This window comes from Pseudonaja textilis, chromosome 1 (assembly GCF_049901715.1).
Source record: "Pseudonaja textilis isolate UNSWEBS1 chromosome 1, rPseTex1.2, whole genome shotgun sequence".
Lineage (NCBI taxonomy): Eukaryota > Metazoa > Chordata > Lepidosauria > Squamata > Elapidae > Pseudonaja > Pseudonaja textilis.
The window spans coordinates 107,015,649-107,030,565 of NC_141990.1; the positions used below are offsets into that span (position 1 = coordinate 107,015,649).

Genomic DNA, 14,917 nt, shown 5'->3' on the forward strand with positions numbered 1-14,917 from the left:
CATAGTGATTATCTGTGATGAGTGATATAAAGAATAGATAAAAGTAAAGAAGCTGATGAACTGAATCCACTTTCATAACTGTAAACGATGCCATATGCTGGCAGTCAGTTTAAAAGTGATCAAACGTAATCAGAGATGGTGCTGACAGATGTAGAAAAAGTGTTAACTTCATCTTTTATCCTTTTGAATGTGCACCCATGCATTTATGTGCTTAGATCAAAAAGCTCCCTAAATAATTAAGTGCTTGTACTTCATTTAGTCTAGCAAATAAGCAAGAATATAGAGGGGGCAGGGATATTCATTAGACAAAATTGTGTGCTCTGATACCATAAAATGTTACTGATTCATAGGGTTCTAAAGATTAGTACTTGAATGGGAGACCACATGGAGAGAGCAGATATGTAGGCTAGAACCTCTGTCCATGCAATATCCTGGAAGAAAAAAAAAAGATAAACCATGTCCATACTATCACCAACAAAATAACAGTGTGTGTCCTCGGAATCGAACTTGACCTGAGAAAATCTTTATTTTTTTATGGAGCTCTAAAACAAACAGAAAATGTGCCATTCAATTGACTCTTAGTGACTTCATTTTTAGTTATATATATATATATATATATATATATATATATATATATATATATATATATATATATATATATATATAACTTTTATTAATTGCACATTAAAACACTGGACACAGTGAAACCATCCTGGCATCGTCTTTGCCTTACACACTAAAATATACAATAGGTATCATATATACATTGTTACCATTGTACAATTGTTCTATCCAGTATATACATTTATAAAGACACCATAATCTCATCTATATTGATTTTTAAGGGAATTTCCCTTTATTTCCAGTTTGGGGCAAAAACCATTCTTGCTGCCACTATAATGTGAATTATTAAATAAGTCATCCCTTTGCTACATCTCTCATTTGTGATTCCTAATAAAAATAATTCTGGTTTAAATTCTATTTTTCATCCAATCAGCTCTTCCAACCATGTCTGGATTTTTTGCCAATACTCCTTTGCTCTTTTAAATGACCACCACATATGATAGTATGTTCCTGGTTTTTGATTGCATTTCCAACAATTTGGTGATAAATTTCTAAATATTTTTACCAGCCTTTGTGGGGGATCAATAGTTCTTTTCCATGACAATCTGTCCCCTTCAGGTCTTCTAAAGGAGAACCTATCACTGCATAAATCAATCAGTTATCTGGTTGTGAGTTGTTCCACCTTTCCCAGAACTACAGACTTTTCAAGGCAGCTAGCTGAGTTTCTGTATAATGTATTCAAAATATGATAATTTGAGTCTGGTTATTTGTGTCTCAAGTAAGAACTCTAAATAGATTTGTTTGATGACCCATTTATTGGGTTTTTTTTGGGGGGGATTTATAATATTCTCAGGAATATAATGCCAGAGTTAAAAATATTCTTTCTATCCTTCTGTTTCAAAGTCTAAGTTCCACTTCCATAGAGTGTCATAGGAAAAACCACTGCCTGCATGATTCTGATATTTGTAGGTTAGAAGTACCTCCTAGCACCTGAATATCTTTTCCAAAGCCTTCATAGTTACTCTACCACATTTTATTTCAAGCTTTTCATTTGTAAATATCTTATATTTGTAGTACTTGTTATTACTACATAGGAAAAGATAATCTTGCTTCCTTTGAAATGAAGGTGCTTGAATGTCAAAATATTTTGAACAGCAATTCACATATAGAACGTGTTAAACTGGTTACAAAACTTTGCTAGTATTATTTTCTTTGAAATGTTAAGGTCTAGACATTTTAGGGGGCCAAAGTGAAATTATCATGCACTATCACTGTATTTTCAACTGAAACCAATCCATTTATGCACATTTCCTTAGTTTCTCCTTTTCTATGCCAGTGTATGATCTTATTTATTTCAAAGGAATCAATAAAATACCATAATTATCAAGATGCGTTTCTAAACTATAGCTCCATGCAGTTTTCTAGGCAATATTGTCTCCATTCTTGGGTCAAGAAAGAGTCTAGCCTTAAACAAAACTAGAATTCACTGTCTCCTGGTTTCTAGCTGGTCATCTTTAGTTGGTATGCCAGTTAGGCTCTCAGTTATTCCAGACAAAACATCAAAAATATTTGGATCTAGGAAAATTACAAGACTGCCCACTTCTTCATGCCAACATCTAATGTTATCCTCTACATCCCAAGACATATACAGTTTTTCTTTTGAGATTAATTCAGTGGGATTAATTTCCTCCCTTTCCTTCTAATTTTCACGTACCAGGCCACAACAAATGCTTTTCACTCATATTAATTTTTAAATTCTGGTTCTAATGCTTGACTGTCAATTTGTAATTATTTATGTTCATTGACAACATTAAAAATTCATAGTGTACTATAGAAGTCTACCGCTGCATGTGTATCAGTCTGACTATCTATAGCTCTCACCCCAACATTGCCAAGAGGACAAAAATGATGTAATGATCTAGGACAGTATAACTGTATATGAGCAAAATTGGCCACACCAGCTTTAAAAAAAAGAGAATTCATGGATTTCCCCAAAGCATAAAGAACCAGTCATTTGAACAGTTACTGTATTTTAACAGCATTAGCGAAATGTCACTATCAAAGCTAAAATTCTCTGAATTATGTGTGTTTAACTATTTCAGGAGATAGTTATCTATTTCAGCATTTAGAAGAATATTGAGATTTAGCCTCAATGAAAATTTTAGCAGAAGGTTCTAAAACCTGTTTCTGACAGAAAAATCACTATCTTCTGTTCAGAAAGCCAGGATTTGACCCTAAAAGGATACTGGGAAGAAGATCATGCATTTTCATAATTTCTAGCAACATTGTTCAATAATTTCAAATGTCTTGGACTACAGATCTTCTCATTGCCAGGATACAGGATAGTTCAGTATGTGTGAAAATTATTATTTGGTGAAAGCAGTGGGTGGGATTCATATTCGGTTCAGTCGGTGTGGCTTGGTGGGCATGCTTTGCATGCGCACATGTGCCTTGTGCACGTGCACAGCAAATGCAAGCTTTGTACGCACACATGATGTGCTGCACGATGCAGCTGAGGTTGAAAAGCAGAAAATAAAGGTCAGTATGGAGCTGGGGCGAGTAGGGCCCAGCAGCTGACCATTGGAGTGAACCGGTTCTCTCCCAGATGATCTTCAGACCTCCTGCTTCTGGTGAACCAGGTCAAACTGGTAGAATCCCACCCCTGGGTGAAAGGTGAGTTTATAACATGAATACTGAATTCCTTCTTTTTGTTATTATAACTTGGAAAATATTTTTCTATATTAGCCTTTTTTGTTCCATTACTTCTATTTGCTTAGATTTTTTTTATAAATCTTTAATATAACACTGTTCTATTGTTCCATAAGACAGTCATTCCTTATTAACAAAAGTTGTAATTAATTTTTATTGGTATGGAAAAATTATAGGAAAATTTAGTTTTCTCTTAATTTATTTCACTGTTTTGCATCATTGAGAAATGATGCAATGAGGGCCTTCATGCATGTGTTAACAAATGCAATCCTATGGTTCATAGTTTCATTATCAGATGAGTAACATTGCAATATATCCATTTAAATTGGGTTATATTTCAGATTAAAGCTCAATTATCACTAGATTAATTAAGATGTAGGTTTAATCCAACTTTAGTGTTCACAGAAGAATCATTAAATTTTTGACCCTCGGTTTTATTTTGCAGTGAACATATTCATATGCAAGCCTAAAATATCTTTAGAATATTCACGGTCCAAGAAGCTAATTTAATCGTTGATTGAATTTCAGTAGTTTCATAGATTTGGCAGAGGCAGGCTCACGGAAAAAGGACATGGTTGAAAGTTCACAGAAAGCTTTGGTTTTGAAGGGCTGCAAGTTCTGGCAGAAATACAGTAAGCAGACATGCAAGCGACGCCGAGTGCTTAGACCAGTGTTCCTCAACTTTAGCAATTTTAAAAGTCTACTGGTTAGGTTTTGCTGTTTCAAAAACAAACTATAAATTGACTGAGTCTAACTGTTTATTAAAATTGAGGTTTTGTGACAATGTCACAAGCAACTATGGCTGTGGTGCTGAAATGTATAAAGAACAACAGTGTTTCTCAACCATAGCAACTTTAAGACACCTGGACTTTAACTCCCAAAAATGTTGTCTGGAATTTCTGGGAGTTAAACTCTAAGTGTCATAAAGTTGCTATGGTTGAGAAACACTGTTGTTCCATATACATTTCTGCTACATGAAATTTCACTGCCACAGCCGTACAGCTTGTGATCTTCCAGGACTCATTGTTGAAGTGGGGTCTTCGTGTGACTGTGGTGCTCCTCGACAAAACAGCGATCACATTGTGTCCGAATGTCCATCAAGAGCTTACCCCACCCCAATGTCTGATTTTTTTTCAACATAGACCACCCTGTCCTTGAATGGCTGGGTGGACTGAACATTAACATTTGAACCACTATAAGTTCATATATTTGCCATACGCTAAATAAATAAATAAATAAATAAATAAACTGCTTGTGATGTCACAAAACTTCAATTCTAATAAACTATTAATAGAGTCAGTTAACTTATAATTTGTTTTTGAAACAGCAAAACGTAACCAGCAGACTTGTATGAAATGGTTATGATCTGCCTTGGCAGTGTGAGCAACAGTGGTGATATGCTTGGCAAAGTGTTGTTAGAAGCAATGTTCTTTCTTCTCATAAAGTATTGAAGGGGGTTGATCTAGGTAAAGAGTTGTGGTGGTGCAGGAGTTAGAATGCAGTACTGCAGAGCTAACTCACTGCTCACTTCAGGAGTTCAATTCTGAGTGGCTAAAAATTGACTCAAACCTTCCACCCTTCAGAGGCCAGTAAAATGAGGACTCGGATTGTTGGGGGCAATATGCTGACTGTGTAAACTGCTTAGAGAGTAAAGCACTATGAAGCGATATACATGAGTCTAAGTGCTATTGCTATTGTTATCTACCTAAGTTGTTAGTTTTGCATCAAGCAAAAGTCAAACACTGAAGGGTCAGAGGAACATACAAATTGGGTCTAGATGTATGATGATTGATTTTATGATTGCACTGCTTTATGATGGAAATGTCAGTCCCAAATGTGGTGATAAGTCAAGAACTACCTGTATATTTTTGTTTAATTCGAACACTACCCATTCAACCAGCTCTCTTTGCATAGATTTTCACATTCCAGACAAACAGTGAATTCTGCCCTACTGTCAGCTTGAACCCTGAATAATTCTCAGAATGTTAAGTATTCCCCCCTCGCCCCAAGAAATGTGGCATTGCGAGCTGGTAATTGCAAATGTGGCATTGCAACTGTCGCATACTCTGAACCTATTGCTCACCTTGCTATAGAAGGGTTATACAATTTTCACTGCTGTGCCTAGCCACAGCTATAAATGTAGCTATACACAGTTAGGCATATGCATATCTCTAATCATGCAAATGTATAATGGCAGTTATTGTCTAAGCTCCAGAGGTGAAATAAGATTCAGGCTGCTCATTATCTCTGCATGGAGTACAGGTCTTATCTTGAACCGTTGCCTTGGGCAGCAGAATATCTTGTCATAGCTGCCAATCTTTTCACTTTTATCTGTTGGACCCTTTGGGCCTGCTCCACCCCCATCATCTCCTGCCAAGCACATAGTGCAACCTGTGAGTTGCTTGTGCCAGTCAATATTCCAACAAACCAATTGGCAAGTTTCAATGTCCCAAATGGGAAGAAAAATACAAACATATGTATCATTTCTTCTCATCCCTTCTGCCAGCTGCTTGGTGCTGCTCGCAACCGATACTGTTGCTGCTGAACTTCTTCACATTCCCTCTTTTATGTTTCTCCCAGTAAATCTGGCTTTTGCCTATAAATGCTCCTCAAAGTAACACAAATCAGAGAAATGTTGCCGCACAGTGACTGCCAGTGCTTCCTGTGTAGAGATTTTATGAGATATGTTGTCTATTAAGAAATCCCTTATCTTTGGTCTTCTGCTGCTACAGCAAACAGTTTTATCACTTTGCAACTGCGATTACTGTTCAGATGTTCTTCAAGCATTCATAACACTTGTGCTTACACTTATATAGCTGGTAATAAAAACATGTTTCTACATCCAGAGAGTACTTTGATGTGTACTTTAGTAATGAATGTTTGGCATTAGATCGTTTGGACATTTTAAAGAAAAGGAGCACACGCACAAATGCACAAAAGAAAGTCAGAAAAATCCAACTTCTGCAGTTTTTATACAACCGCCTTGCAATTTGACCGATTGAATCCTATTGTGTTTCTCTCTTTTTCCTTTATGTTGCGAAAACCAGAACACCACTACCAGGGATTCGAAAAATTAACAACAATTGCTTGCAAACTATATTGGAGGCTATATTTGAAAAATAAATACAATATTCTTCACTTTTTTAAAAAAATGATAGGATAACACTGATATTTAAAATCTGCTTAGGTCCCTGTTAAGCCATTCCACTGCTGTTTAGTTCAAAGGAATCTTTCTCCTTAGGACATCTGGACATGATGGATATTTGCAGAGAAAATCTTCAGAAGTGCAGCCATATGAACACTGGTTCCCACATAAGCAAGATTCCTGATTTGTTATTGATGTTCAGGCATTGGCAAGTCAATGTGCATACAATTGTGCATGCAAAGGCTTTGCTTAGAGACTTCTTCACTGTCTCTGTGGGTGACTTGGGAAGGGTTTAGCTCTGCATTTCTAGTTCAAAGGTACAGAAAAACAAAAGACAGTGTCTCCTTTGAGGACCAAAACATTGAAATGAAAGCTAGCATTCAGGTCTAAGGAACCATGAGGCAGATCTAAGTCCACCCCTCCCCCTTCCCCTCCCCAAAGCCTTTATCATCTGGAAATGATAAGGTGCAGAAAGCATTTGTAGATTGATTTAAAACTCGGTATGTGCATTTAAGACCCCATATGTGAAAATCTGCTCCTTTTTAAAAGAGTAATGCAAACATAAATGAGAACAGAACCACCCCAGCAAAGTTTCTATGAATCTTTGCTTTCTTAGCTATGATTTATTTTGGTGCACATAAGCCTACCTTTGACCTTGTCCCCCCCTCTTCAAAAAACTGCCAGCTCCAGTTGTTGCTGAATAGACAGGGAGCAGGCTTTAAAACTCACAGTTGTTATCACTAGAGAGTCATTATAGCTGAGAAAGAGACGTGCTGAGAAAAGAGGCCCAATCTGCACAAAGGTTATATAAACTGGCTGCCTGCTGTTTATAAAGGTCCTGTCCTCCTTCTATCTCCTTGATTGGAATCACTTGTAGCAGGAGAGCATTGCTACAATCAAAGGCACATCCCTGTGTGATGCATTTTTAATTAGTCACACCTGCTAAGGTTGTAAGCCGCCCACCCTGCACTGCTGCCATTTGAAGAGGGAGAAACAAATAAACATTTATGACTCAGGGTGCTATTTCTGAATGCTTACAATTCTCCTTTCCAAGAACGAGTTGACATTCATTATCCAAGCTGATTTGAGGTATATGTCACCACCTTGCATCCCGTATGCAAGTTTGCATTAATAGGCAAGGAAGTTCCGGTGTTTATTCAGGAGCTACATCTTTTTCACCCTTCTTTGAAATGACTGCAGGGGTATGTCGGTCTGAAGCCAAAGAAACATCTGGTCTCTGTAGATCTCAAGTCTGTTCTGAAGGAAAGCAGTGTGCTGGCTATTCAATAGATCTAGACCAGAAATTAGAATGTTTCACCCAAACAACTAAGGTAAGCATAGATAAACGTCCCTCTCCTTGTAAAGTTCCTGTGGAGAAAACACAGTTCCCAAACCAGGATGTTTCTGACACAGCAAATACAGTACAAACTATGAGACAATTACAGAGGTGACAGTGAGCTCAAGGAAGATGTACACTAATTTGGAGAAAAGTGGGGGGATAAAATGTTAGAAATATGTCAAACAGATCATTGAGAGAAGAGGGAAGTAGGAAACATATGAGATGAAGGGGAGTCAAGTCCTTGATTGATTGATTGATTGATTATTTGCCATCAAGTTGTTTCTAATGCCAAGTAACCACATAGATAGATTTTCTTCTTAGGGAGAGATTTTCCTCCTTAGGGATGGATAAATCCCAAAGAGGTGATAGCAGAGATCTCAAACCATAGTAGGGCTTTAGTAGTGGCAGGATTGCAGGAGCAAAGAGAAGAACACTGTGGTTAAAATGAACAACTGAGTCATGACCCAGAATTCACTTAGGTGCTGATCTGCTCTTCAAATTGCTCTAAGCTCAGTGATCCTAGTTAATTACAAGATAGGGGAGCAAAACTAGAGAAATTTATCCATCTGAATCATATCTTAACTATTTTGGTGTCTCTAAGTTATTATTATTATGATTGATCACATAACCAGATGTTTATACTGAAGTTGGCATTTTTATCGACCTATTGATCCTTCCCAAGGACCAGAGATAGGCAGATATTGTTGTTTGATGATGTTAGTGGTACTACTGCAGGATATAAGCTGTTTCAAGTGAAGCTGTTTTTTTGCAATTGACTGATGGTGATTTTGTCAACGCCAGTGGTATTCAAGTGGTACTCCAGATGTTTGAGGATTGAAACCAAGGGGCCTATCACCACTGGTAGTATCTTTGCTTTCTTTGCCATAGTCATTCTACTTCTATTTGCAAGTCTTTGTGTTTTGTGATATTCTCCAGCTCTTTCTTTTCTATTCTGCTGGATCTATGTACTGACACGCTCAGTATACAGACATTTTTGTTGTTCTTATTGACAATTGTTAAGTCTGTGATTTTATGTGGCAGGTGATTGACTATTCTGATTAATTCTAATTCATGCGCTATTTTTGTACCCTTATAGAAGGTTATCAGTACTGGTTTGCAACAAATCATGAGAATCACACCAAAATAACAGCATATATGTCAGTGGTGGGATTCAAATTTTTTTACTACCGGTTCTGTAGGCATGCCTTGGTGGTATAATAAACTGATATAAATATAATTAGATAGTTAAAAATAAACTTTCCATAGTGAAGCTCAACATCTGGTAACTTTATGGATATATACCAATTTTTCTCCAGCAATATGGAATTGATTTGGCATTGTTTTCTTTTGTGATGATGAAAAAAGTTGAAAGTTGAAATTCACTCTAGTCTAAATCCCTGGAATTCCTATGTGGTCTCCCACCCAAATACAGACTAAATATGGTTCAGTTTTACTTCCACTCCCAGACAAGGAAACTAAAGTGCTGAACACTTTTAATGAAACAACAAAATCAGTCCATTTTTTTTTCCATATATTTGATGTTCTCTTGGATAGTTTCCAGTTCTCAGCTAGTATGGCTGAAGGTTAGTGGGATGGGGAAGATTATAAGACACTTTGTATTATTTAGCCAGAGACCTCTGATGTATTAATTGAGCCATCCTTTCAGAGCATCAGAAATGTTTACTGAAATCTAACACCACCTCTCTGAATCATGCTCTATTTAAGCATTGATCTGTTCTGATTCTGGTATGATAATAAATAATTATCCTACAATGTGAAGCTGTCTGTGGCTCTGAGGATCTATTCTGTGATGCTCAGGACTTTTTCCAAAGGTGCTTTTCCCCAAAAAAGGCAACCAAGAAAATCCTGTTGCCTTTTGGAGAAGCACTTTTGGGACAACCATGACCTAGATGATTGACAATCTGCATAGATGCCCAGGACTCTTGTTGCTAGCTACTGCTGAAAAGCAGAAGCAGGTTTCTCCAATCTGATCAAGGAAGCAAACTGTAAACAGCAAAATTATGCATATCTTTTTTGCCCTAATATATAACCTAGCTGTTAAGTTTGAGCAATGAGAGGCTGAACCAGAGCATGAGTGCAACAGTACTTTATTTTACAAATAAAGGGCTGACCGTGCTTGCCAAGCCTGGAACTGGCTCGCAGCAATCAGCAACCAGTTGGACCCCGCAGCCTGCTTTTATAGCTGGCTGCTGGGGAGAACCAACCAATGGGAATGGGGGAATAACGCCCACACAAAGTGAGTGGACCTGAGTGAGAACTCCTTGAGTCCTCAGGACATAACACCCCTTCCCCCCAGATGCGAACACGCATAGTCCTTGAGGTAGATGGGGGGTTTGTGTTGGCGCCCGGAGCGGCGCAACTCGGGAACATTGTCTGACTGTTCGGTATCAGTCTGTGACGGTTGAGCTGGCATAGTGTCGCCAACACTCTCTCTGGACTGGGCATCCTCGGAAACCACCAGGTTGGTTTCTGGGGTCAAGCTCTCGTGGGTTGGATCCGGTTGGTCAACTCTCTGGGCGCTGTTGTCCGAGTTTGGGCTGACCGGAACGACCGCTGGCGCAGACTGGTCACTGGGTGCGGTGTGGCTGGGTGGCGGATGAGGCGGTTCCCCTTCGACTGGAGACTCTGGATTCTTGTTTGCGAGGTTGCTGAGGCGCCTTCTGAGTTGGTCTATGTGTCTCCTCCAGACGCGACCATCCTCCAGCCTGACTCTATACGATCTCGGCCCGGTGACGGCGATGACCTCGCCCGGAATCCAAAGTGGGTCCCCAGCGAAATTCCTTGCGAATATCGGCTCCTGTAACATAAAATGTCTAACCCCCGAAGTGGAAGCGAGGGGAGAGTCAGGGCAGTATTGTGGGTGCAGTCTATCTAATACCGTCCTCAGGCGCCAGCCCATCAGAAGTTCCGCTGGGGACTTATTGGTGACTGCACAGGGGGTTGAGTGCTGGCTCATCAGGAACCGTGAGAGTTTGTGGTGCCAGTCATCTCTGTCAAACCTAGCGAGGGCCTCTTTGGTGGTCCTGACGGCCCTTTCAGCCAACCCATTACTCGCAGGGTGAAATGGGGCTGTGAAAATGTGGCGAATGCCTAGGTTGGCTGCAAAACGGCTGAATTCTACTGATGCGAACTGTGGGCCGTTATCGGAGACCAAGGAGTCGGGTAGTCCATGTGTAACGAACAGGCGCGTTAACACGTTGGTGATTGCTAGTGTGGTGGTCGTGGATAGCTGCGCCACGTCTATCCATTTGGAATAAGCGTCCACGACCACTAGGAACATCTTTCCATGCACGGGCCGGCCAGATCGATATGGATTCTAGACCAAGGGCGCTGGCGCTCTCCCATCTGGTAGGGGTGGCGATGGGGGAGCAGGACGGGATTCCTGGCAAATGCTGCAGGAACTTACCCAATTGACAATGTCCTCGTCTAGACCCGGCCACCACACGTAGCTGCGTGCCAACGCCTTCATTCTCACAATGCCGGGTGTCCTCGTGCAACGCCTCCAGGACTCGGGTACGCAGCGAGGTCGGAATGACCACCGAGTGCCCCACAGTAGACAACCCTGCAAACTGGACAGCTCCTGCATGCGAGTCTTAAAGGGTGCGAATTTGTTATCAACATTGCCTCCCGGCCACCCCTCCTCACCCAGTCGAGCACCTGGGCGAGCGTTTGGTCTGCCTTGGTTTTGGCGGCGATGTCAAGGGCGGTGATGGGCAGGTCCAACTGGGTGATTTCACAAATGGCATTGACAGGAGCTGGGTCTTCAGCCGGAGCGGGTAAGGGGCAGCGACTAAGCGCGTCAGCGTGGGATAGAGTTTTGCCCGGGCGGTGGATAAGTTTGTATGAGTAGGCCGCTAGGAAAAGTGTCCACCTTGTCATCCGAGGGGAGAGGACTTGAGGTGTCTGTTTGTCGCCGGCCAGTAGGCCCAGGAGGGGCTTATGGTCGGTGACTAGTTCGAAGAAGTGGCCAAAAGGAATTCGTGAAACTTTTTCACGGCTGCAACAGCTGCTAGGGCTTCCTTGTCTATTTGGCTGTAATTTCGCTCCGTGGCCGAGAGCGTCCTGGAGAAAAAAGCGATGGGGGCCTCGGCGCCATTGGCGAGTCGGTGACTAAGGACCGCCCCAATTCCAAAAGGGGATGCGTCTGCTGCCAGTACTAAAGGAAGGTTGGGGTCGAATTGGATGAGCACTGCCTCTGACGTAAAGTAGTGATTTGACGGCGTTAAACGCCTGGTCTTCTTTGTGCCCCCAGTGCCACGGTGACTTTTTGTCTAGTAATCTGTGTAGGGGTTCGGCTACTGAGGCTTTATGGGGCAAAAGGATGCATAAAAGTTTAGGAGCCCCAAGAAAGCTTGTAGCTCCGTTTTGGAGGTCGGTGTGGGAGCTTCGTGGATCGCCCTGACCTTGGACTCCAGGGGTGAATGCCAGAGGCGTCAATTTTATAACCCAGAAAGTCCACCTGTCTAGCGGCAAAGGCGCATTTTTCTTTTTTTAACTTGAGGCCATGCTGTCTGAACCTCTCTAACACTGCTCGCACTCTCTGGAAGAGTTGGGGTCTGTCCCTGGCCGAGACCAAGATGTCGTCGAAGTAGGGTACTACACCAGGGAGGCCCTGTAAAATCCGCTCCATGAGGGATTGAAAATACCCGGGCAACACTTACGCCAAATTGGAGACGCTTGCATCGGAAGGCACCCCTGTGAGTGACGATGGTCTGAAGTTCCGCTGTTTGGTTATCAACAGGGAACTGTTGATATGCTTGAGACATGTCCAATTTAGCAAAAATACTGCCCGGTTCGAATGTGTGCAATAAGTGCTGAATGACGGGCACGGGTAGGCGCTAACTTGTAAATATTTATTGATTGTTGTCTTGTAGTCCGAGCAAATTCTCAGGCTACCATCTTTTTGAGGGTGTGACAATGGGCGTCTCCCACTTGGCGAAATCTGTTGGCTCAATGACCCCTTGTTTTAGTAGTTTATCCAATTCAGCGTCTAGTTTTGGTCGAATAGCAAATGGAACTCTACGTGGTTTTAATCTGATTGGGACTGCCTGGGGTCAACGGTGAACGAGATGGGGTTCCATTATAACACCCCAGCTCCTCGCTGAACACATCTGCGTAGTCAGCGAATAAGGAGTCAGTGTCTGAGGTTGAGACAGCATGGACTCCTGTTAACCCTAGGCCGAGGTGGGGAAACCAATCGAGCCCCAATAAGGTGGGTAGATTGCCGTTAACTACCACTAGAGGTAGGTGGCCTTTAAAAGCTCTAAAACTGACAAAGAACTTGCCTCTGCCAATCACGGAATGGCCTTCCCTGGTAGTCCTTCAGACCGAACTGGCATCTCTGAAGCCGGGTAGTAGATAGGCTGGGGTGGAGTCTCTTGAGGGTGTTCCACGAGATTATTGAGAGCGCTGACCCTGTGTCCACCTCCATGTGGCACGGTTTACCTTCTAGGAAAACGGAGAGAGAAATTTTACTAACAGTGTGGCAAGTACGCCTGGCAAGGCGGTGTGTGCGACAGTTTAATACTTGCCTCTGTGGTCCCGAGTGCGAGGGACGGGGTCTGTGTGCAGCGCTTTGGGGGCTTGGCAGACTCTCGCAATGTGCCCCTCTTATGGCAGTTGTTGCAAACGGCTCCTTTAAACTTGCAGGTGGCCCTTTGATGTGATCCCCACAGGCTAGGCACAGCGTGATGTGCTTGGGTGGACCGGTGTATTCTTGTTTGGCCCCTACCTGCGACCGTCTGTCATTGGTGAGGCGATGGACATCGTTCTCATCATTGTGGGCTTCCTCCGCTTCCACCTCTTCGGAATGGACTGGGAACGATGCTAGCTTGGCACTTGGGCCCTGAATTTCGGTGGCTGAGTTCGTTGCTAGCTCGGCTGCTAGGGCCTCCTCTACGCTTGCGCAAGGTTGAGGTCTTTTTGGCTAGCAGTCGCCTCTGTAGGTTGAGATCCTTGACCCCACAAACTAATTGATCGAGGAGCATGTCCTCTAGGTATGTTCCAAACCCGCAGTGCAGGGCTGCTGTTCTGAGGGCGGCCATATATTGATTGATGGTCTCCTTACTTGATTGCTTCCTCATACGGAACGTGAACCTCCTGGCGATTTGTGAAGGCCTGGGAGCGTAGTGGTTAGTGAGGATCTCAAGCAACTCGGACCACAGAACGTTTTTCAATTCTCTCGGCGCTACGAGTGCTGCGGCGGTATCGTAAACGGTGGCTCCGCAGTAGATTAGGAAATAGGATTTTTTCCGATGCTCTCCCGCATCCGCCAGGCCGACCGCATCGATGTAATGATTGAAACGGTTCTTATACGATTCCCACTTCTCTTCGTCTGGTTTAAACGCTGGGAATACTGGGTTGGAACTCATGGTGCTGGAACGGCTGGGCTACCTGCGGAAAAAATCTCTCTGGGACTACAAGCGCTCGTGAGTTACTAGTGATATCAGCTCTGGAGAGGTTTTTTTGCTAACCTCTCTTTCTCTCTCTGGGTTACCACGTTGGCTGCTAGCCGTTGGAGGTGTCTAGATTCGCGCCAAAAAAGTGGGCGTTAGTGGCTCTCTACAGCGCTGTGCTGTGATTCCTACTGGTTCGAAATTCAAATGACACCCGTTTGAATTTCGCGCCAAATGCAGAGCGGCTGCGGCTCGCAGCGCTTCACTTTCCCCGTCAGAAGGGCTAACAAGCTGCCACGGACGCTTCTAACTTTTTGACTCAGACCGCTTTCTCTGGCTGCGGATCTGCGTTGCTCTTTTTGATCGCTCGTTTAGTTAGCTGACCGCTCTCTCTGGCTGCGGATCAGCGTTCCCCTTATCGCCAGCCGATCGCTCTCTCTGGGCTGCGGATCGGTGGCTAGTGACTCAGCGGTTGCAAGGTGCATCTGGTAGCCATCCCATCCTCGTCGCCAGTGTTAAGTTTGAGCAATGAGAGGCTGAACCAGAGCATGAGTGCAACAGTACTTTATTTTACAAATAAAGGGCTGACCGTGCTTGCCAAGCCTGGAACTGGCTCGCAGCAATCAGCAACCAGTTGGACCCCGCAGCCTGCTTTTATAGCTGGCTGCTGGGGAGAACCAACCAATGGGAATGGGGGAATAACGCCCACACAAAGTGAGTGGACCTGAGTGAGAACTCCTTGAG

The 14,917-nt window shown here is 42.7% G+C and overlaps 1 long non-coding RNA gene across 1 annotated transcript in view; it reads right to left on the reverse strand.

The window, feature by feature from the left end:
- LOC148127747 (uncharacterized) overlaps positions 1 to 14,917 on the reverse strand; it is a 64,019-nt gene that overhangs the window by 24,465 nt on the left and 24,637 nt on the right. Inside the window, exon 3 of the long non-coding RNA XR_015741079.1 lies at positions 709 to 736. This is a non-coding gene — a long non-coding RNA (uncharacterized LOC148127747). The remainder of the gene's footprint in view (positions 1 to 708; positions 737 to 14,917) is intronic.